The sequence below is a fragment of the Camelus bactrianus genome, chromosome 14 (assembly GCF_048773025.1).
Source record: "Camelus bactrianus isolate YW-2024 breed Bactrian camel chromosome 14, ASM4877302v1, whole genome shotgun sequence".
Classification (NCBI taxonomy): domain Eukaryota; kingdom Metazoa; phylum Chordata; class Mammalia; order Artiodactyla; family Camelidae; genus Camelus; species Camelus bactrianus.
In genome coordinates this window covers 14,040,714-14,061,945 of record NC_133552.1, presented here as the reverse complement: position 1 = coordinate 14,061,945, position 21,232 = coordinate 14,040,714, and the positions used below count along the sequence as shown (strand labels likewise).

At 46.6% G+C, this 21,232-nt stretch overlaps 1 protein-coding gene across 1 annotated transcript in view; it reads right to left on the bottom strand.

Moving 5' to 3' along the window:
- LOC105066302 (guanylate cyclase soluble subunit beta-2-like) overlaps window positions 1-12,548 on the bottom strand; it is a 43,327-nt gene extending 30,779 nt beyond the window's left edge. Inside the window, exon 1 of the mRNA XM_010951610.2 lies at window positions 12,481-12,548. The gene's annotated coding sequence lies outside the window, so the exon portion shown is untranslated. The remainder of the gene's footprint in view (window positions 1-12,480) is intronic.
- Window positions 12,549-21,232: the final 8,684 nt, after the last annotated feature.

The window sequence follows — 21,232 nt, the reverse complement described above, 5'->3', positions numbered from 1 at the left end:
TTGTGACTTATCTTTGAAGCCCCTGCAAATGACACTGTGCTCAGCACGTGTTAAGAACCGAATACGTGGTGGTGAACTTGAAACTCAGTGGTCGTGGAGCCTCGTTCTCTGAAGCAGGTAGAGCAGCTGCTTGAGAACCTCACTGTTTTGCAGTGTGATTGGCTGTGTTGTAGGGGCTACTGCTGGCCTTAGGTCTTGCAACGGCCAACCAGGCCTGGTGAAAAGAAGCTTAATCTTGCACTATTGGCTTGGTCCTCGTGTGAACACTAAAGTGTAGTTAGCAATTCAGTCAATTTAGGGGAAAGGAGGCTGGTCAGGGAATGCTTCCCTGAGAAAGGGAGGTTTCATTTAAACAGAAGAATGAGTAGGCAAAGAGGGGCATTCTGGACAGAGAGATTACTCTTGGAGGCAGCAGAGAGCATGTTTGAAGAACAGAGAAGAGCACAGAACATTTGAGTTTATCCCAGAACACATCACAGAATCTTGGAATTGGGAGAGGTGAGAAATGGCCTCATTGTCCAATTTCCCACCTTACATAACTCAGTTTCTTTCTAACAAAAAGCTGACCCCTCTGCAAGGCAGACTGCTCTCTCTGATAGAAAGTCCTTTCTTACGTTGAGTTGAAACCTTCTTCTGGGCCCTATGCATACCTTCTATTTGCTAAGCTTCTGCTTTCGGCCAGAGACGACAGGTTATTTCTAATCATCCCTCATACTGCTGAGAAAACTGATGCTCAGAGAAGTTGTGTCTTGCCAGGATCACACACTTGACAAGTGGAGGAGCTTGGCTCTGAGCTCTGATGTCTTTCCTCTAGGGATAATGGATCTGCTGCTGCAGCCAGCCTTAGTTCTGCCCTTTGGGGAGATGCAGACTGGGCTGGTCCCACCTCCAGGTGCCAAGCCTTCTATATTTGAAGATCCTTATTCATTCCTGAATCTTTCAGTTTTTCTGGGCTAAACACTCCTTTATCTCTCTGGAATTTATCTTCCTCACTGTCAAGTGGGGTCATAACACCTGTCCCGCATTTCTGACAGGAGTACTGATGAGGATAAAATAGGGTGACCAAAGGGAAAGAGCCTGGGGCAAAGGAAGCCCTGTCACATGTGCAAGGAGGGGCTGCAGTAATGAGGACACAGAGGTGGCCTGGAGCCCCGCAGTGGGGCTGGGGCCGGAGGCAGGAGACTGTTCACACAATCCCTGACACAAATGAGCCCTGAGTGGAAGTCACTTCCCCTCTCTGGGCCTCGATCTCCTTACCTGTAAAATAGAGGAGGTGGTCGGTGAAAGCAGCATTCCTCAATCTGTTTTAGATCCAGGTTCCCCCAAGTGCACGCTCACTGGGAGTCCTCAGACAGCCCCAGGGGGCTGTCCCCGAAGCTGCACAGCATGGATCTAGAAGCTCCCTCAGTTTCCCTCCATTTGTAAGATTTCCTGCTTGGGTCCACGTCCGGACAGTGGTCTCTAAGCATCATCTGATGAAGCTTTCCGAGGAGCTGGATGTGGGGCCTGGGGCCTATAGGGGATCTAAAGCACTGTCACTCCTTAAAGCAGGGTGCTCTCTGCTGCACAGCCATCATCCCCAGCTCCTCCCTGGGGCCCATGCGCCTTTGTGAAAACTTGTGCCTTGCTTCTGTGTCTGTGAGCAAACAGAAACAGGATGGGTAAGACCCAAATTTAACCTTGACCTGTTGTCGTAGTTTGTTCCAAAGGCCCCAGAAGGATGACGTCATCTCCAGGACCCTTGGGAACGGGGCACACTCTGTGGCATTCTCCCAGCCTTTGGCGGGACCACCCGTGCGTCCCTGTCTGGGTCTGGCAGCCTCCTCCTTCCTGGAGGCTGAGCTGATAATACTTCAGTGTCAAAGATGGATGTGGTTCGTGTATATGTCGCACGTTTCTGGAATGCCAGACGCCCCCAGACCGTTACAATTACACAGAGATTGTCAGCCTTGTTTACGGGTCCCCACGGGCTTGCCTCTAATGCTGCCCACGGAGTCAGCGCACACCTGCACAGAGTCATTCGAAGTGCTTTAGTGAAACAATATGTTCACCAGGAATTAAAAAATAGACAATATAAACCATCGATATCTTTCTAATGAGATGGCAAAGCCTCTGGGAAGAAGAAAAGGAGTGAAATGTCCATCAGAAAGCATTCTGAAGAGACTGGGGATTGTAAAACCAACGAGCATGGAAAATGAAGTAAGAGGTCAACGTTCCTAGCCCAAAAACAGAAGAGAGCATTTCCTGTGCCATGAAAAATGCCAGCCACGTAGGTGGTCACACAGTCACATCAGGAGATCTGTTGAGTCAATATTTAACTAAGATCGTCAGCCATTAAATGTATGTTCCTCTTTAGTTGGTTCCAACTAGCAGTACCCAAAATATCTGGGCAGGAAACCAGGGCCAGTCAGTCTGTTCCAGGATTACTTGGGGAGCAAAATAAATATACAGACTCCTGGGCCCTGGAGGTGGTGTCTGGAAATCCGTATTTTTTTGAACCACTTGTCTCTGATGACTCTCCAGGTTTGGACACCACTGCTCAGAAACACTTTCTAGGATTCAGTCTGGCAAGGCAAAGGATTACAAATGATAGATCTTACATGGTTCGACATTACTTAACTGATGTAATGGTTTCTAAGAGTCCGGAGTGAGCTGTAAAGCCCACAGGAAAAATAAATAGCACTTTGTAGCAAGTTTCAGGCCAAGAAAATGGGATTACTCCTAAAGCATGGGAAATTGTTCTTTCAAGAGTTCCCTTATGGTGGATGGGGAATTCATGGGGCAAGTTTGAGTGTCACTGTGAGACCCGAGGTGTAGCTGGGAGAGGTGAGGCGCCGAGAATCAGGAGGCTTGTCCTGGTGCCCTGACCATGTGGTATTTGGAAGAAGCACCAGCCCGTTCCCACAGCCAGTCCTCCAGCAGGTGACCACAGCTCCCCAAGGCTTTCACGATGAGTCCAGACTTCCAGGGTTGACACAGACAGTCCTCCATAACCTAACCCCTGAACCTCACCCTCCTCTCCTCCAACCTCTCCCCTGCCCACTCCTCTAGTCATTCAAAGCTCCAGCCATGCCTGCTCCTCCCTCCCCACCTTCCCATGGACTCTCCCTCCAGGGACAGGGCCCTCGCTCCCTCGTCTCTGTCTACCTTTTGTTCCTCCTTCTCAACTCAGCCCAAGAATCACCAACTCTGCTGGTCCTGAGCAGCAGTCAGATGCAGGCATTCCTCCTCTGAGCCCCAAGACTCCCCGTGTTTTACCCATCTTACCACCAGCTGCACGTGCAAGCTTTGACTGACAGGTCCACATGCCCCCTAGACTACAGAGTCCCAACGGGCAGGGAGATGTCATTTGACTGCATGTCTTCAACACCTGCCCTTGCTGGCACACAATAGGGGCATGTTGGCTCTTTATAAGACATTGAGGAGACATGAGAGACCTAACTTGACAGAAGCTTACACATTCACTGTCTGTGAGTCAGGAGACCCGGGAGCTAATCCTGGCTCTACCACAGTTCAGCTGGATAACTTGGAACAAATCTCACTATGTCTCCATTTCTTCGTCTTTACAACAATAGTTTCAGTCAATGTTTCCATGAAGATTTTGATGTACATCCCTCCCATCTCCTGCCCTCACTCTTCCCAGACAACACATGATGTGATTCACTGAGAAAAACTCTGGCATTTAAACCAGGAGTTCTCAGGCGGTGTTCCATGGAACCCCTGTGGGTTGCTAAGATACTTTCAGGGGGTCCATGAGGTCAAAGCCATTTCCATACTAGAATCAAGGCATTATTTGCCCTTTTCACTGGTTGATATTTGTGCTAATGGTGCAAAAGCATTAGCGGGCAAACCATTGGTGCCTTAGCATGAATAACGCTGGCATTAGTCAGTACTAAGCAGACACTGTATTTCTCATTCCACACATTCATGGTTTAAAGAAGGAAGAGAAAATGCCACTCTCACTTCGGATCATCCTTAATGACACAATTTTTAAAAATCAGTTTTATTACATCTTGGCCCTGAGGACACATCTTCTGAACACTGGTGACAAAGTGGGAATTGCATGTACACGTAACACACCTGTGCTGTACACAGACGTGTAGAGGGTCACCTCCAGAAATTAGCTACTTTTTTGTTTTTGTGAACCGAATTAGCCACTTTTTTCATGGAACATCACTGCTGCTTGAAAGAACCACTGACAGACGAGTAACTCAGACTTGGATATTTGGCAGACATTTTCTTAAAAAAAAGAACAAAGTTAGCTTGTCATTTCAAGGGAAATAACTGACAGAATTTGTTGCCAATGATAAAAACTCCAGCTTTCAAGTGAAAATTGGAATTTTGGAAACCTTGCATCTGCTACTGGGAGCTCATTAGCTCCCCAATTCTAAGAGGCTTTCATGAGATTGTAGCGATATTGACGAATGTGGTTTTGAGATTGTATAATGTGCCACATCATGTCACCTTTCATAAGAGCCGCATAACTCGGTGAGCTATTTTCCAAATGACTAATGCATGACAGGGCAAAAATGATGGTTAAAAGATTTATTTCAAAGTGTAACACAGGCCACGGGACTTTCACATAATAGGGTCCGAGAAAGGTCATTGGTGTGGTTTCGCACTCAATGTCATAACTCATCTTTGAGAAACGACCACTTGTGGAGCTTTGGAGAAGTTTAAAAGAATCTCTAAAAATATCTGAAAAGAGAACTAAAGTATTTCCTCCTATATTCTCTGTATGTGGATCAACCAAAGCCACAGATCACAGCAGACAGGATGCAGAAGAGAATATTCAGCTATCTTCTAGCAATTCAAACATTAGAGTGATCTGCAAAAATGTAAAAAGAGTGATAGTTCACTCTTCTCACTAATTGTTTATTTGGATAATGCAGTTATTTTTCATGAACATGTTAGTTATGCTGATGCGTAATAGGTTCATTATTGCTATTTTTAGGTGAATAGCTACCTTTAAAAGTTTCTCAGCTTAAATTTCTGATATAGTGAATACCAATAAATAAACAAAAGCTCTTGGGGTTTTCGATGATTTTTAAGAGTAAAAAGGCTCCCTAAGACCAAAATGTTTGAGAATTTCTCATTCACACCCAGAGAGAATCAAATTTACTTTGGAGTCCAGTGAGGCTGAAGCTTCTGGGGAGGAATCAGCCCTGCCCAGCCCCCTCGAGCTTGGAGCCATCCCAGCCTGGGAAGGGGGAGCCCTGTATGCCCTGATGGTGGTCCTGGGTGTCTGGGAGGGACTGTAGGCCACCAAGCCCCCAGGGCCACCTCCCCTTGAAAGACTCAAAAAGCATCCAGCCCTTAATGTGGCCCCCAAAACAGGCATCCAAAGGAAAGGCCACAATTCGCTCACCGGGGAACACCTCATCCCAGACCACTTGGCAGCAGGTGGGGGGAGGCAGGTGAGACAGAGATGAAGGCTGGTGTTCCTCCGGGACTTGCCACCAGGAAAGAATCACGCCTTTATGAGAAACTGCTGAGAAAAGGTATCGATGCACAGAGAGAAATTTGTCTAAGCTGACAATAAAAATACAATATGATAAAAAACAATTTCTAGCCAGCATGTTTAGAGGAATGTTCATTCTCTATATGGAAAATGATGTTATTAAATTACTGTCATATGAATGAGCAAACCAAAAGCAGCCAAAGGTGCAGGTAAAAAAAAATAACAAAAGTGGGTCCATAGTTAATTAATGATACTGATAATAAGTAACTATTACTTTGGGGGCTTTTGATATTTGGTTATCTGTCAGCTTTTAATATTTTTTTCTCATTCTACCTAAGTACTTTTGTAACTAAATTTTTATTTGTAATTTTATATTCTCTTTTAAAGGAGAGAATGTCATTCTCCAAATGACAGAAGCTTCAAGTCTTAACTGTTTCTTCTCCTGCTAACTTTATCTGCCATTTCTTCCCACTAAACAATATTTCTCAAGTTTTATTTTCAATGGTCTTTATTAGAAAAACAATTTCCGGTCTCTATATATAGCATAATAGTAAATATGTATTTTTAAATTTTCTAAGCCCTTGGATAGTCTGAGATAATCTTTCAGGGATTAAGTCCCTCAGTTGAGATCTCCTGACCAAAGTGACTTCTCAGGGCCCTTTTAGTTCTCAGCACCTATGATTTCAGGCAACCAAACAAACCAATAAACGTGTTGATGGCCAGAAAAGGAGTATGAGTTGTGAGACAGGTAGCATTCCTCGATAAAAGTTAAAAAAAAAAAATAAGAAACTCTCGGCTTTCAGCTACTTTTAAACTGGACTTTATTTATGGGAAAAGGAGGGAACGTGAAGGGAGCAGGGGCTCTTGCCTCTTAGGAAGTAGTAAGAGGCTTGGTGAGTCAGTGGAACAGACGAGGTACAGGTGGAAACCTCCTGATTGTTTCTGACTCAGATAGTTTCTTAGTGTATTTGAAGGGATGCTTTTCAAGATGCCAGAATGTTAGGAGCCTTTCTTATTTAGTAAGAACAAAAGTCCAAGAACGTGTAGGTGGGAAGCCTTGAACTTTTTAGGTCAGAGAGCTCTTGGAGAGTCTGATGAATACCATGGGTCCTCTTCCCAGAAAATACAAGTAGACACATGCACACATTTTCATAGATGATTTCAGAGGTTTTCAGACCCTCCCAAGGCCATCCATGACCCCTCCTCAAGCCCGTCCTGACGCAGAGAGAAGACATGTCATCCCATCCAGATTGCTTTGGGCTTGGCTGTCATCACCCATCTACCATTCATCTCTTCACCACCCCTTCCTGCATACATAAAGCATCCATCCGTTCATCCCTTCTCCACGCCCTGTTTACACAGTGAAGAAGACATGCCAGTCACAGTGGCTCTAATCACCACTTCTTCTTAGGGACCCTACCCTCCAAAGGACCTGATTGGGCTTGGTGTGGGCACCTGACTAAGGCTGGCCCATCAAAACCTGTCTGGGGCATCTAGAATTGAGACACTGAGAAACTGAGTCAATTGGATGATGGTGACCTCTTGAATTGCAAAGGCACATAGAAAAGTGTGAAAGAAACAGAAATTAAGAGACTTGCGGACAGAGCTGGGAAAGGAGAATAAATATGACGAGAGCTACAGAAGCAGAGAAAGTCCTTCTGCTCTTTCATTTCCTCTGAGGTCTCTCTGTGTTTCCTGCAACTGGACTGTGTGAGTCCCTTGAATCCTTTAACTCCTGTAAACTTCAGGAGTAACTAACGACTGATCCTTACAAGCAAACTCCTGGACTCAGTTCCACAACCAAAGTGCCAGACACCTCCCCTATGTTAGGCAACCCAGTCCTCACAAGGGCACAAGTCAGCACAATGGTTTACCCCCATCACAAGCGAGGACACCAAGGCTCAGGGACCTCTGTAACCTACTGCAAGAATACAGTTTCAACTCCTTTCTGTCTCCTCTCCCTTATATTGTCTGATCCTTAGCAACTTCTTCATTTTCGTCTCCTACCAGACTCTCACACCAGCCACATTGACTTTTCTTCTGAGTCTCAAATTCACCAAACTCAGTCCCACTTCAGGGCCTTTGCACTTGCTGTGCTCGCTGCCTGGAACACACATAGCTCCCTGACTCAAACTGGCTCCTTCCTGCCTTTCAGCTCAAATTTCACCTTTGCTGGGAGGCCTTTTCTAATCACTTCAGGGAAACTGGCAACTTCTCTCCTGGGTCACTAGCAAGTACCCTATTCATTTGTAGCAGTTAGCCCAATCTAAAAGGTTTCTTTTATTTATTTTTATTTACTTGTTTATAGTCTGCCACTCCACACTGGAATACAGAGAACAGAGTGCTCATCTGTTTCCTTCATCACTATTCCCAGTCATGGGAATTCTGGTTTGCACGTACTAGTTGCTGAAGAAATACTCATAGAGCAAATAAACTTGCTCAAGTCAAACAGCGAGTAAATGATCCCAGCAAAATGTTAAAGTTTCTCTGACTCCAGGGGCTTTATTCTTCTTAATCTGTAAGTTAGTTGCTTCTCACTGTTAAGTCTTGACAAAGGATTTAGCCAGGAGGTTATAAAAGAGTGGTCATAATTAGAAATCTATAAATCAAGGTTGTATGAGAGAGAAATAAATAATGCAGGCAAAGGAGGAGAAACATCTGTTTCTGATTATTTCATATAAAATAAAATGTATGTAAAAGTCTGGAGACATACTCCATTTGACCTAATTGTTTCTTCATAAAATTTGTATAGAAATTGATGGGATTTTCTTTCCCAGGTAAAATTCTATTTTAGAAGCACCAGGGAACTTGTTATTTAAATGCAGCCTGAAGGAAATCTTTTTGCACACCAATAACCTTGCCTTAATTTGCATTTTATAAGTTGAGTTGTCTGCACTGCAGGCTCTTTTTTTTTTTAATGACTGCTAATATGGTGCAATTTTTATAGCTGGTTGAGCTGGTTAGGCCTTTTGCTTTTGGTTTAAAGATGCATTTCCAGTGCCACCACATAGGTGTCTAGTGTTCTGTATACAAACATATCCTTTGAGACTCAGTTAAGCAGAGAATTGGTAGAAAGAGGTGAAACCTAGTGACACAGACTGGGGATACGGCCCCACCATGTTCTCTGTCCCTGGACATGTTTCTCTGATTCCCTCACACCTTCCCTACACCCCTTGTTCAAATGTCCTTATCACCATGGAGTCTCTGTGGATGCCAGGGCTCACTGTTTGGCGGTGCTATGAGAAATACCCGTCTGGGGCAGGAAGAGAAAATGGGCCATTCCTTTCAGTGAGGTCACCCCAAGGGCCCCAAATGGAAAAAGCTTCTTCCAGCTACTTACATATGGGAAGCTGGGTTTTCCCTAGATTTGCAAAGGTATGTTGAACATCTCCACCTGTCAAGGCCCCGGGAGCCATTCATGCTATGTCTGCTCCATATGGAAGGGACAGTGAGGGGTCTGTCACAGGCAGACTGAACACCTTGTTGCTTTACCTCCACTCATATCTAAATGCTCCAGCTACTTCTGGTTATTTCCAGAGCCCTGACCTCTCTCCTAGTCAGGACGGACTCTTCTGGGTCATCAGCTAAGCCAAGGTTCAAGGTCCTAACCAAGAGTTCAGATGTGCAAGGTTCATAAGTCAAAAATCAATCAACAAATGTCTGTCCACCCCCTTCCTCTCCCGGCTGGTCACTAGTGTTTATGGGTGTCCTTAGTGCAGGTCTGGACTGATCTGTATCAGGGGGATCAGTCTGAAAAGAGGAGCAGAGGCAACGTCATCCACCAAACGATGCTAATCTGAGGAAGCCAGGTCTCCTCTGAGCAAAGAGGACACCCTAGAGGAACACCTGCCTCTTCACAATGGAAGGCACAGTTGTCTGCCCGGCAGCAAAGGTGGTGCCTATTAATGTCAAATGTAATCTAATCCCAAGGCTGCACGTGGATATCAGAGAGGGAATGACACTGGGCACCTACTATGTACTCCAGGGCACCCAGAAAGACAGATGAGTTTTTCCCCTTTCATCAGTGAGGGAACAGAGCTTCGGAGGGGTGAAATGGCCAGTCCCATGCAGCAGAGCCAGGACTCAAGTCCAGTCCAGTGGGAGCAAGGCCCACTGCCCCTCGAATGCTCCCCAGCCCCCTGAGCACTCACACCTGGAAAAGGGTGAGCACCAGTTTCACCCACACAGCTTACATCTGTTCAGGGTGCATGCTCACCAGGCATCTTTTCCCCCAAGTGTCTTGTTAGTGTTATTTAGCACTTGCAACGACCCCATGCAGTTAGCTGCTTTTATTCTTGTATGTTGAAACACCCGGGTCACATCTGGGTGCATCTGGGCTTCATCTGTTGTAGCTCCAGAGTCCCTTCTGAAACCAACCATGACTTCCTAAGGACACATGGCTGTGTCCGGTGCCCCTCAGAGTGCAAACACCCTGTTCCCTAAGTGGGTTTCCACTCTACCCCACCCCGCAATGTCCACCCAACAGCCTCTGTGCTCGCCACCTCTCCCATCCTCCTCCTCCTCTTAAGATTGCCCACACCCTGGTGGGCGCAGCTAACCCTCTGGCAGGTGGAGGGGGCCGGGCTGTGGCTGACCTGCTCCCATCCAGCCTGTGGCAAAGCCAGTGATGCCAGTTTCCCATCTGATGTGGGCCCTTGGCGCCAGTTCCTGTGTATACAGGGAATGTATACAGGGAATGTTTCTACAGATTACAAAACCACCTGGGCAAAATGGCTTATGTGATTCGTTAATGCTCCAAAGGTTTTCCCAGCACCAGGCAGACCACAGGAGCTCAAGACATTTCGGCTTAGAGAGACAGTGGCTCTTTTCCCCCAGAGACTCAGTATGAATGGAAATTCATTGCGTTACCAGTCGCTCTTCCTTCCCCCACAAGCAGGTGGCCTTTTAGAAAGAGGAGCCTTTGCAGTCACAGGTCTGGGTTCGAGTCCCAGCCCTGGAACTTAACCTTGTGGCCTTCAGCAAGGTCTTCTGTGGGGCTCAGTTTCCCTCTGGGTGAAATGAGACTGAAACCTGTCTTGTAGTATCCTTACTGGGCTTAATCAGATCATTATGGAAGTGGCCTGGCCCAAAGCATGTGCTCCACCTGAGACCGTCCTTTCCCTTGCCCTTCTTACTGACTTTACCCTTTACAATGTAATAGCCATTAAAAAAAGAAGTCTTCAAATGCTTCTGTTCCCAAGGCAGCTTAGGGGACTGAACAGGAGCACTTCAAGATACTGACATTGTTGACCACTTGCTGTGCAGCCTTGGGCAAGTCTCCTAACCTCTCTGGGCCTTAGTTTTCTCTCACCTGTAAAATGAGGAGATCTGGGCAGGATGATCTCTCAAGGGCCCACTGGTCCAAACTTTCTCTGGTTGCAATTATCCAGCGTTTCTCCTTGAAACACTTGGAAATGTGTATTATTTGCCTGGATGAGGCCAGAGCTCCTTTTTCCCACCCAAACCTGCAGCATATCTAACTGAATTACCCCAGGGATGCCGTGGAAGCTGCCTGGGATGCCTCTCCCGAGGCAGGGCTCTGGGCCCACGCGTGTGGGAAGCTGGCTGCTGTCTCGGGGAGCAGGGGCTGAGGCTGTGGGAACCTCTTGGCTCCTCCTCAGCTCAGTATCAGGCTTACAAGTCTCCAGAACTCTCAGCTCTAATTATTCTATTTTTCAGATGGCGGTGGGGGGATGAGGGAAGTTTGCACTAAGCACCTTAAACTGTTTTTACATTACAAAAGCAATGAAAACATACAGGTATTAGAGGGGAAAGTCAGTCATCCAGTATTTTATCTTTCTAATTCAATTACTATGAATCATTATTTTAGTCTTTCTCTTTTTCCCCTTTGTGTAGTTTACCCAGTAGCTATGTAAGTCTGTGTCTTATTTGGGAGAGGCTTTTTGTTCGTTTATTTGTTGGTTTTTTTACTTATATTGTCATAAAATTTTACAGATTGCTTCATGATCTTTGCAATCCTCTGAATAATGGTGCACATTTCTTTTGATATTCCATTTGTTTGGTTGCTTTTAAACATTTAAAGACAACTTTTTCTTATTACCCATAAACTTAAGGTTACATCTTTTTGCATATATGTATAGACATACATACATGTTGTATAAAAGTATATGTGTTTCTAAGGGAATCAATACTGAAGAATGAAATTACAGAGGGTTTCACCATTTTCATAGTTTTTGGTGCACGTTATCAAGTCGCTTTCCAAAAGGGCTGCACTAATTCACAATGTCAGCAGCAATTACCCATTTTACTGCATCTTAACCAGAATTGGTTATTATCATTTAAATTTTTTGGAGATTTAATAAGGCAAAGCAGAGCCTAATTGTTTTCATTTGCATGTCATTGATTAACTGAGGAAGCTAATCATTTTCCCATATTTTTCAGTTCCTACCTCTTCATAGGATCAGTAGGTTTCTGAGACCCCCTTCAGCCCTATCCCTCAACATTTCAAGGCCAGGAAACCTCAAAGGAGGCAGAGGGACAGCACAGGATTAGAAAAATCAGACAGGAGACTCTGATGTAAACAACAGCGTTAAGGGTTTACCAGACAGAGGCAGAGAGGAAAAACTGGTCATGGTTAACTAAGGAACACCTACGGAGGGATTCTGACTAAATTTAGAAGGAATATCCCTCTTCCCTGGGATTTTAACAGCTTCATTTACATGCCATGAAAATAATGCAGTTGCTTTCTCTTCTGTGATTAAAAAGAACAAATAAACACTCACTCGTGAAATAAAAAGTAGAATAGTATTGGTATTATTCACATGGGAACCCTGTTTTAAGGCTGGTTTTAAGAATTGAGACTGACACCTTCCATAAAGACTTATGAAATAGCAGGCTTTTTCTGTATTTACTTGGTATGTTCAAGAACTGTAATTGATCTCTGTAGTCACAACTAACTGGTTTAATCAGAAAGTTAGTAAAAACCCCCATAACCTGCAAAACACGGGAGGCTGACCAACTGTACCAGAGTATCTTCATCTTTCCTTTAATATACTTACTTCAGTTTTTCCCATGTCTCTTCACCAAATTTCTCTATCACAAGGGATTGCAGACAGGTGTTGATGAATCCGTACTGCAACACAAAACGAAAGGAGAAACGTGGATAAGGAAGCACAGAATCTCTGGTCAGAGACATCTGCGTAATCGCTTGCAGGAAATGAGCAATGCATCCTCCTGGGAAATGAATTACACCTTTTCCCTGTTCCTCGTGGGTTTCCTTGTTTAGTGGCTGTGCCCATTCCCCAGCTAGGGAAGAGTCATTTCCATAAAGAAAGCATTGAAATCGGGTTAGAACTAGAAGAGGTTCATTGCCATCATCCTTGAAATGGAGAATCCTTTGGTTAGAATAAGTTCAGAGACACAAGGGTGACAAAGGGAGGGCTTAGCGGGACCAGGACGGGCACCCACCCCCTGTCACATCAAAAAGGCAGGGAAAGAACGATTTTCTTTTCTTTCTAAAAATGAACCTCGGACTGGATGTGTTTGTGGAGGAAGACATAAAAAGTGGAGGAAAGTAAAAGGAGACAGAGACCCACCATAAGGAGCAAGCACTGGAATTAACAAAAAGAATTTTCTGCTAGGTTTGCTCATTCAAACCTGCCTTCTTTCCTCCTTCAGATTAAAAAAAAAATTTTTTTTTTTTTAATAAAAAAAGAAGGCCCATGAATGCCTCTGCTGAGTGAGGGACAAAGCGACCCACATAGGACGCCCACTGTCCCCGACGCAAGGCTCCTAACCTGGGGCCTGTGGAGGAGAGGTTCTGTTTGAGAGCACCCAGGGAGCTCTGTTTTAAAAAGTGAAGACTCCTCCGGCTCACAGATGTCAGCCTCGAGGTTTATCTTATAAATTCGACTTTTCATCCATGGGGATTTCGTAAAGGGAACGGGGCCAATGCCACCAGAAAGGAGGGGCTCTGACCCCCAGCAGCTCTTTTCTGGGAACAGAATGTGCGTCCTACTTGGCTGTGTTTCCAGCTCCCCACCACAATGCGGCCTCTCCCCTTCCTCCCTCCGTCCTTCCCCGGCTCTGCCTGCCCCGTGTGTGACCACAGCCCCACCTGGCCTTCAGAGCACCCTCTGGAACTGTCTTAATGGAACATACATCATTGCCTATTCCTATGACCTTGGGCTCACCCCAAGTGCTTCCCGCCCTCCCCAAGCAGACGGCACTGCTCTGATGGTCTTTTCTCCCCTTTGCTCTGCCACCTTGTCGCTGGGACCGTTCCCAGTCCCTGCACTGGACACTGGCTGGCCTTCCATGTGTCCCCTCTGTGTCCTCATCACCAGGAGACTGTCTTGTTGAAACATCAGCTGCACACACACACATTGCCTATCTATCTGTACCATCTACCTACCTGTCTATCAAAACACACAAAACATTATGTGTGTATGTATATGTACATATACACTATTTTTCCCCTTCTCCTTTGCTAAATTGCAAGCTCCTTGGGACCAGGAAGTAGATATAATTTATCTATATTTGGACTAAAGTGCCAAGACAGTCCCCGGGACATAGAAAATATTTAATAAATACTTACTGAATAAATCAATACTGAACTGAAGCCTCATATCTGAACCCTTGAAAATCATTAAATACCTCCAGGCATTTAAAATCAATCCAACGTTAACAAAGATAGTAACTCTTCACCCTAGTAATCTTTGCGAAAAAGAGTCCAGCAAAAACACCGTGCCTAAGTCTCCTAGTGTGTGAGGAAGAAAACCCAGGCACGGGGGTATCCAGCCGCCCACTGCTAGTTGTAACCCCATGGGATTTTGGGGGGCTATCTGGGTGGTAACTAGGAAATTCTTGAGAAACTTTAGTATTCAAAAGAAGCAATTTGCTTCTTTTTATTTAAAGTCCAAAAAGAGTAAGGTTTAGCTACATCTGATGACTTTGCACATTCCCCATTGCATTTACTGCGCCTGCTGGACAAATGGAAGCTGAGGGGAAGTCAGGACAGATGCTGAGAGCAGCTTACCATGTCTCCACCCAGCGATCGCGACACCCCGTCTGCGTCTGCCCGCTGCAGTTCGGGAGAATCCCTAACACCTGCGGAAGCCTGTCTTGTAGAGGTGCGGCGGCCCGCGGGGAATTCAGAGCTGATCCCCGGCCTCCAGGCCAGAAGCTAACGATGGGGCCCTTATTTGTATAGGGGGTAAAAAGTAAAGCTGCCCCACCCCCTCCACACTCGGGGGCGAATGCTCTAGGTGACATCACACATCCAAGGCTGACCTTGAACTTCTTCCTGAGGGGCCGACACTACAGCGGAGCCTTTTCTGCAGGTGCAGAGCACGAGGGCCTGGACCCCAGAGACCCACAGAGCACCAAGCACTGAGCAGCGGGGAGGTGGTCCCGGCCGATTGCTGCCCCTGGTGGGAGAAGGCTTGGAGGACCAGCACATGGTGACTGCACCGGACCCTGGAATTTATGATCGCTTCCCACTTAATCTCTGCAAATTCAGAAACTCACTTTGCCCACATCCTGATACATTCCTGCTGGGACAGGCTGGTGGCTGACTCTCTACGAAGCCCTGTATCCTGGATTGGCTTAAGTGGGAGGCCAGGATTCCTGGACCACCAGAGGCTTTTACAAAGTCATTCATCCTTTCTTTGGGCAGACCTACCTGTGTGAGGGCACCATGGTGAGTGCCAGCAGGTACAGGCTGTGCTCTCAGGTGGCCAGTCATTGGGCCCATGGCCTCAGAGCACGCCCAGAACCCCGAACTTGACTTTGAGGATGCCCCTGGGATCCTGCTGGAAGACTGCCTTGTAGATGAGGTTGTCTATTGAGAGATCTTTTTAGTTCCTCTTTAATTAAATCTCCTTGGATGTGGTCCAGGAAAGGCCTGCCTTGGCCTGAACTTGACTCTATAATGTTATGATGTGAAATTCCCTGGCGCCTTACTCTTGTCCTCCCCGCCCACGCCACCCCCACGCCACCCCCCTGCTGCTCCATCTCAGGCTCTGGTAGCCCATTTGCTCGAGGCCTATTTCCTGAGTATTGTGATCAGAGGTGAGAAACCCAGCCACTAACCACGTCCAGTGGAAGCTGCCTGCAGCAGTTCCAGCAGACATGTCAGCTTTGATGTAAAAACCAGGGTGAAAATAAATAATTACAGTAAAATCAAGGGGTAAGGTAAGCCCTGCAGGCGGCGGCGCTCTGCGGAGGTACGGAAAGGACACACGCATGTGACTCATACCAAGGCAGCATCTCATGAAGCCAGTGACGCTGGAGACGGAAGCATTCCCCGGAAATAAACGCCAGAACATCTGACCCACCTCCTGGAAGTACTGAGCACCTTCATCTTTGTATCCTCAACATCCAACACTTACAGTACAATTGCAAACAACGTTGAGAGATCTCTCCCTTAGCGCTGGGCACCACTCCACCGCCCCCATCAGATCCCTCTCCCATCTTGCCTCCGGGCCTCCCGCATCTCCGCGCAGGAAGCCCGCCTCGCCTCCGCACCCATTAAGCCCTTTGGCCGCCCCGTCTGTCCCCCTCCTGTCTCGATCCGCTGCCCCTCCGCGGAGACACTGAACACTCCGAGAGGCTGGTGCTTGTTTAAGCTCCCTCTCCTTCCTTTCTGAAACAGACTTTGCTTATTCTCGAAAGCTGGCGTCTCTACATGCTGTTCCTGTGCGGAAGGAACATGTGGTCAGGGGGAGAAAAAAAGGCTCCGGAATAGGTGATTTCCATAATTATGCTCCCCAAGCCTTTGCCACCATTCAGCTGACAGTCTTCTTTCTTCCCTGCCAAGTGGCCCACTCTGGCTCGCTCCTACACCCCTCCCCCCTCAACCCGGCCCCCAGCCCTGCTTTTTCAAACACACTAGCACTCTCACATTTCACAATAAGTAAATGGTTAAAAAAAAAAAAAAAAACCATTTTCTTTCTCGTGCGGCAGATGGCAGGTCTCAGGAACTTGGTGGAAATGAGGCTTTCTGATTTTCTAATAAATTTCAGCATCTCACACAAAAAAGCACAAGCTCATTTTGATTATGATGTTAAGTACCATATGGCATATCATTCGTGAGCTGTGGCAGCTTCATCCTCAGGGTAGCAAGGAAGGGGGGGTCTTTCCTAGAACAACGAGGTTGAGCTGGTGGGGACCAATTGGATTCCTTGGCGAATTCCGTTTGATAATAATATTGTATATGACAGTGGGGCAATTATCTCTCTTTTATGGTATGTGTTAATTTTCGCTGCCAGTTTTCCTAATTACAACTGCCACCCAGAGGACTACTTTCCGTAAATACTCTGTAAACATTTGAAAAGACATAGGCCTTGTGAGCTTCAAGATGAACGTCCTTGGATTTTGAAACTGTCTGGAAAATTGGCTGACGTTTTCTGTGTTGTTCCGCGGCGTAGACAGCCTGGTGAGAACTTGCGGTGTATGGAAACTCCCTCTCTCGTCCGTGACATAAGGGCCCTCCTGCCCTCGCTGTGATTGTGGCTCTGAGGACATTTTTCACTGCTACCTCCCTTGACCTTCAGTGTGTGGTCCCATGCACTCTGACAAACTCTTCGCCTGTGTACTCTGCGTGACTCACTCTCTAGAAAAAGCGACAAAGCCTCCATCCTGACCGAAGGTCCCCCCCCAACCCCCAACCCCCGCTGTTCTGATTACTGTCTATAGATCAGTGGCCCTTGCTCTTGAACTTCATGTGAATTGAATCATAGAGTATGTTTCTCTTCTGTGTCTGGCCTCTTAACTTTTAACTCACGATCAGTACACTGAAGAGTTCAGACCTCATTCCCCAAATTAGACGTGTGTCTGTAAACACGCAGCCTCGCGTGATACCCAGTCAATGATACGTAATGAGATCCTGCAGGGCACCTCTCCTCTCCTGCGGACTGTGTCCCGTGTGAGTGAGAAGCAGGAACCTTCTCTTTTCCACAGGACAAGGTGTGGAGGGGGAGGTACCGGAGGGAGGTTGAGCGGTGGGGGGTGGTAAATCTCTATAGTCTGAGGAAAGAGATGAAAAGGAGAGTGCAAGGAAAGAGCATCTGGGAAGAAAACTTTCTCGGATAAAATAGAACCATTCTCGGGTTTTCTTTGCCTGTTTTGGAGTTCCTAGGACCAGAGCGGCCACCCTCTTGATGGGGACGCCAGGAGTCAGTCTGTGGCTCCCAGTCCACCTCCGGCTCCCTACCAGGGCCTGAAGCAGCAGGACCACGAAGTGGGAAGTGGCCAAGCCCCTGGGCTCCCAGAGGCCCCCCTGATGGAAAATACAACCCACCCGCGGGCCTGTGGGGTATCTGAAAGGCTCACTTTGAGCTACAGCTTTGGAAACTCTGCCAAAGTGAAAACAGTACCTATTCCCTGGGCTAATGGGATCGGCCAGTGTTCCCCGGGCGTCCTAAGAGGAAATGAGACAGAGAAGAGAGAAACTCAGATGTGTGTGCATGGGAGGGGCTGAGAGAGACGTTTCAATACCAGTCGCAGGCGTGGAGTGCCCTCCTGGAGAGGCGAGCTCTGCAGGGGAGAGCATGGGGGCCCGGATGCTGGAGGAGATGAGCGCTCAGCTTCACTCAGAGAACAGGTGGTGCCATGCGGCCCTGCTCTTCAACCTTGGTGGGACTAGGACCTCCCTGAAGGAAGGCTTTAGGTAGAAATGGTTTGGCTAAAGGCATAGCTCTCACACATAGATTTCTTTCAGGCATATTTTCACATAGGAACTCTAGCCCTTGGAAACACGGTCACCTACTAGTAAGGATCTTCAGGAAAAACTTCCAGAAGACAAAGTGGTTTCTTTTCTAAATGTTCACAGTAAGTGCTGATTGTACTCTTGGCCCGCCAGCCAGGACGATCACCACTCACTGCCACCAAGCCTCACTCTGCACCTCGCAGGAGGCACTGCAGGGCGAGCCACATGGAACTGCTGCTCCTGTGGGTTGAAGACCGTTGGCTATTGGCAATTTCATTTGGTTCCCCTTATTTCCTTCTTACCAGGTTACTATAAAGTAGGCTTTTAAAGATGACACCATTGAGGCACAGAGAAGTTAAGTAGCTTCCTGTTGGCTCCAAAACTAGTTACTGTCAGAACTGCTGTTCAAACTCAGACCCATGTACTATGAAGCCTCCGAGAAAAAATTAAAATGACAAATAACAATGTCTTTCTCTGTGTCAGGTGGTATCTTTTAAAAAGATCTCTTTTTCCAGGAAAGTCAAAACTCTGGCTCAGGAGGGCCCACTTCCCTTCAGGCACCACACAGGTGGATGACATTCCACTGAGTACGTGGAGCTGGTGCAACGTTGTGAAAAACACCTGGAAAATGGGCTTTGGATGTGGAATTCTGGGTCCTTTGATTTCAAACCAGAGGCTTCCCCTTAGTTCTAAGGAAACCAGCAAGAACAGAGGCTTTTCCTCAGTTATTGAACCCAGCTCACCTCCACTCCCTGACAGCCCCTGGCTCGCTGGCAATGGGATCTGTGCTGTTTTGAGAAAGGGCACGCCTCTTCCCCTTTCCGTTTGAATTTCAAATCTTCTGAGAGACAGTAAGAGAAGTAACTGAATTGTTAGGCTTGAAGCGCCACCGTGTGGCCAAATGACCACATACCAACAGGCTGCAGAGTAATTAATCCTTCCATCAGAGGGGAGACCACTCTACTCGGCTTTGAATGCCTGTAAATCCTGCTTAGGTGGAGGAACACCGCTCAGAGGACTAGGACTCAAGTTTGAGTCCACGCTCTGGGACCCGAGGTAATATGCGCTAATATGGGTGGTCAGTAATACCTCAGGAATAAATGAATGATTTCTCAAACGTGCTGTACTCCCTCCAGCCTGAGTTTGCTGGGCATTTCCTCAGCCTGAATCTCTCTGCAGCTCCTCCCTTTGCATTTTGGTAATTAGGTTTAGTTATTTATGAAAAAAAATTTTTTTAAATGAAGGCTCTGGGAATTGAACCCAGGACCTTGTGCGTGCTAAGGATGCACTCTACAACTAAGCTATACCGTCCCCCCTCCTCCCTTTACATTTTGATGCCTTCTTTTCCCTTCCAGATCTCAGCTTGTGGTCATTTCACCCATTTATGCAATCTGTCCATCAGTCATTCAGTCAACAAACGGTTGTTAGTGCAGGCACTGGTCTCAGCGCTGGGGGCAGAGCACAAACAGAACAGATCATACTACTGCCTTGGCGGGGCTCACAGTCTAATGGGGGATGTGGACGTGCATGTGTGTAATTGTGTGTTGGCTCACAGTAGACACAGTGCAGCCAGCTTAACCACGGTAGGGCTTAAGAGCAGTGATAGTTGAGATAGGGTAGGGTCAGGAAATGCCTTTCTGAGGAGGTGACAGTCGAGGATTTGAGTGTGACAGATGCAGCCATGCTGAATCTGAAAAGTCCTCTCCAAGCCACGCTGCCCTGACTAGCTCGAACCCCTTCTGACAAGTTCCCCATGACCCTGTGGGCCTTCTTCACGGCCCTTACTTACCACGATTCATGGGAATCAGTGTAATCCTTTGACTCACGTGTGTATCTCCCAGCAGTCTGACATTTCCGTGAGAGGCTCTGTTTATATCATTTCCCCAGACATAGGGCTGGGACGAAGTACATGCTCAACATTCTTTGTTAAATGACAAATAAATGGATAAACAAACATGGGCAAGTCCCCCCAGAGAATGTCCAGCAGACTTTGGCATCTTCTGTGGTCTGAGGTCAACCAACATGGCTGCATAAATTGATTGACAAAGTTTATCTGCCCAAACTTCCCTCACTGCCACCCCACACCCCCTCTCCTTCCAAGGAATGCTGCCCAGACCCTGGATGCTGATGAAGAACTAGGGATCTGGGGGACCCTGTTTGACACCTGGAGCAGCTGGAAGCAGCTCTCACCTGCGGGCGATATGGTTGACCTACACAGGACCTTGGGCAAAGTCAGCCGCCAGAGTCTGATCTGGGGTCCGAGAGCTTCTCTTCCTGAGGATATGGGAAGCTTGGGCTAATTTAATCCCACAGCATTTCAGGGGCTACCCCCCACAACTACACTTTGTCTTCCAAGGGCTCTGGGTTTTTTTCACATTTTTTCAGATTGAAGTATAGTTGATTTACAATATTGTGTTAGTTTCAGGTGTACAGCAAAGTGATTCAGTTATATATTTTTTCAGATTCTTTTCCATTATAGGTTATTACATGATATTGAATATAGTTCTCTGTGCTGCACAGTCACTGATCTATTTTAATTGTAGTAGTTTGTATCTGCTAATACTGTACTCATAATTTATCACCCCTCTCCCCCTGCTTTCCCTTTTGCTAACCATACATTTGTTTTCTGTGTCTGGGAGTCTGTTTCCATCCTATATATAGATTCATTTGTTATTTTTTAGGTTCCACATATAACTGATATCATATAACAATTAGTCTTTCTCTATCTGACTGACTTCACTTAGGATGATAATCTCTAGGTCTATCAATGTTGCTGCAGATGGCAATATTTCATTTTTCATGGCTGAGTAGTATTCCATCACATATATATACACATCTTCTTAAGCCAGTCATCTGTTGTTGGGCACTTGGGCTGCTTTCCTGTCTTGGCTGTTGTGACTAGTGCTGCTGTGAACTTCGGGGATTCAGGTATCTTTGGAAATTAGAGTTTTTGTGTGCTTGATTATTAATCTCCATCTGATCAACTCTCCACTCCTCTTTGACTTCCTCCAATCTACCCAACCTGACTTTCCATGGCTACTCAATAGAAATCTTGCCCTTTGGTGCATGGCATCCCCTTAACATGACTATCCCAATGACCG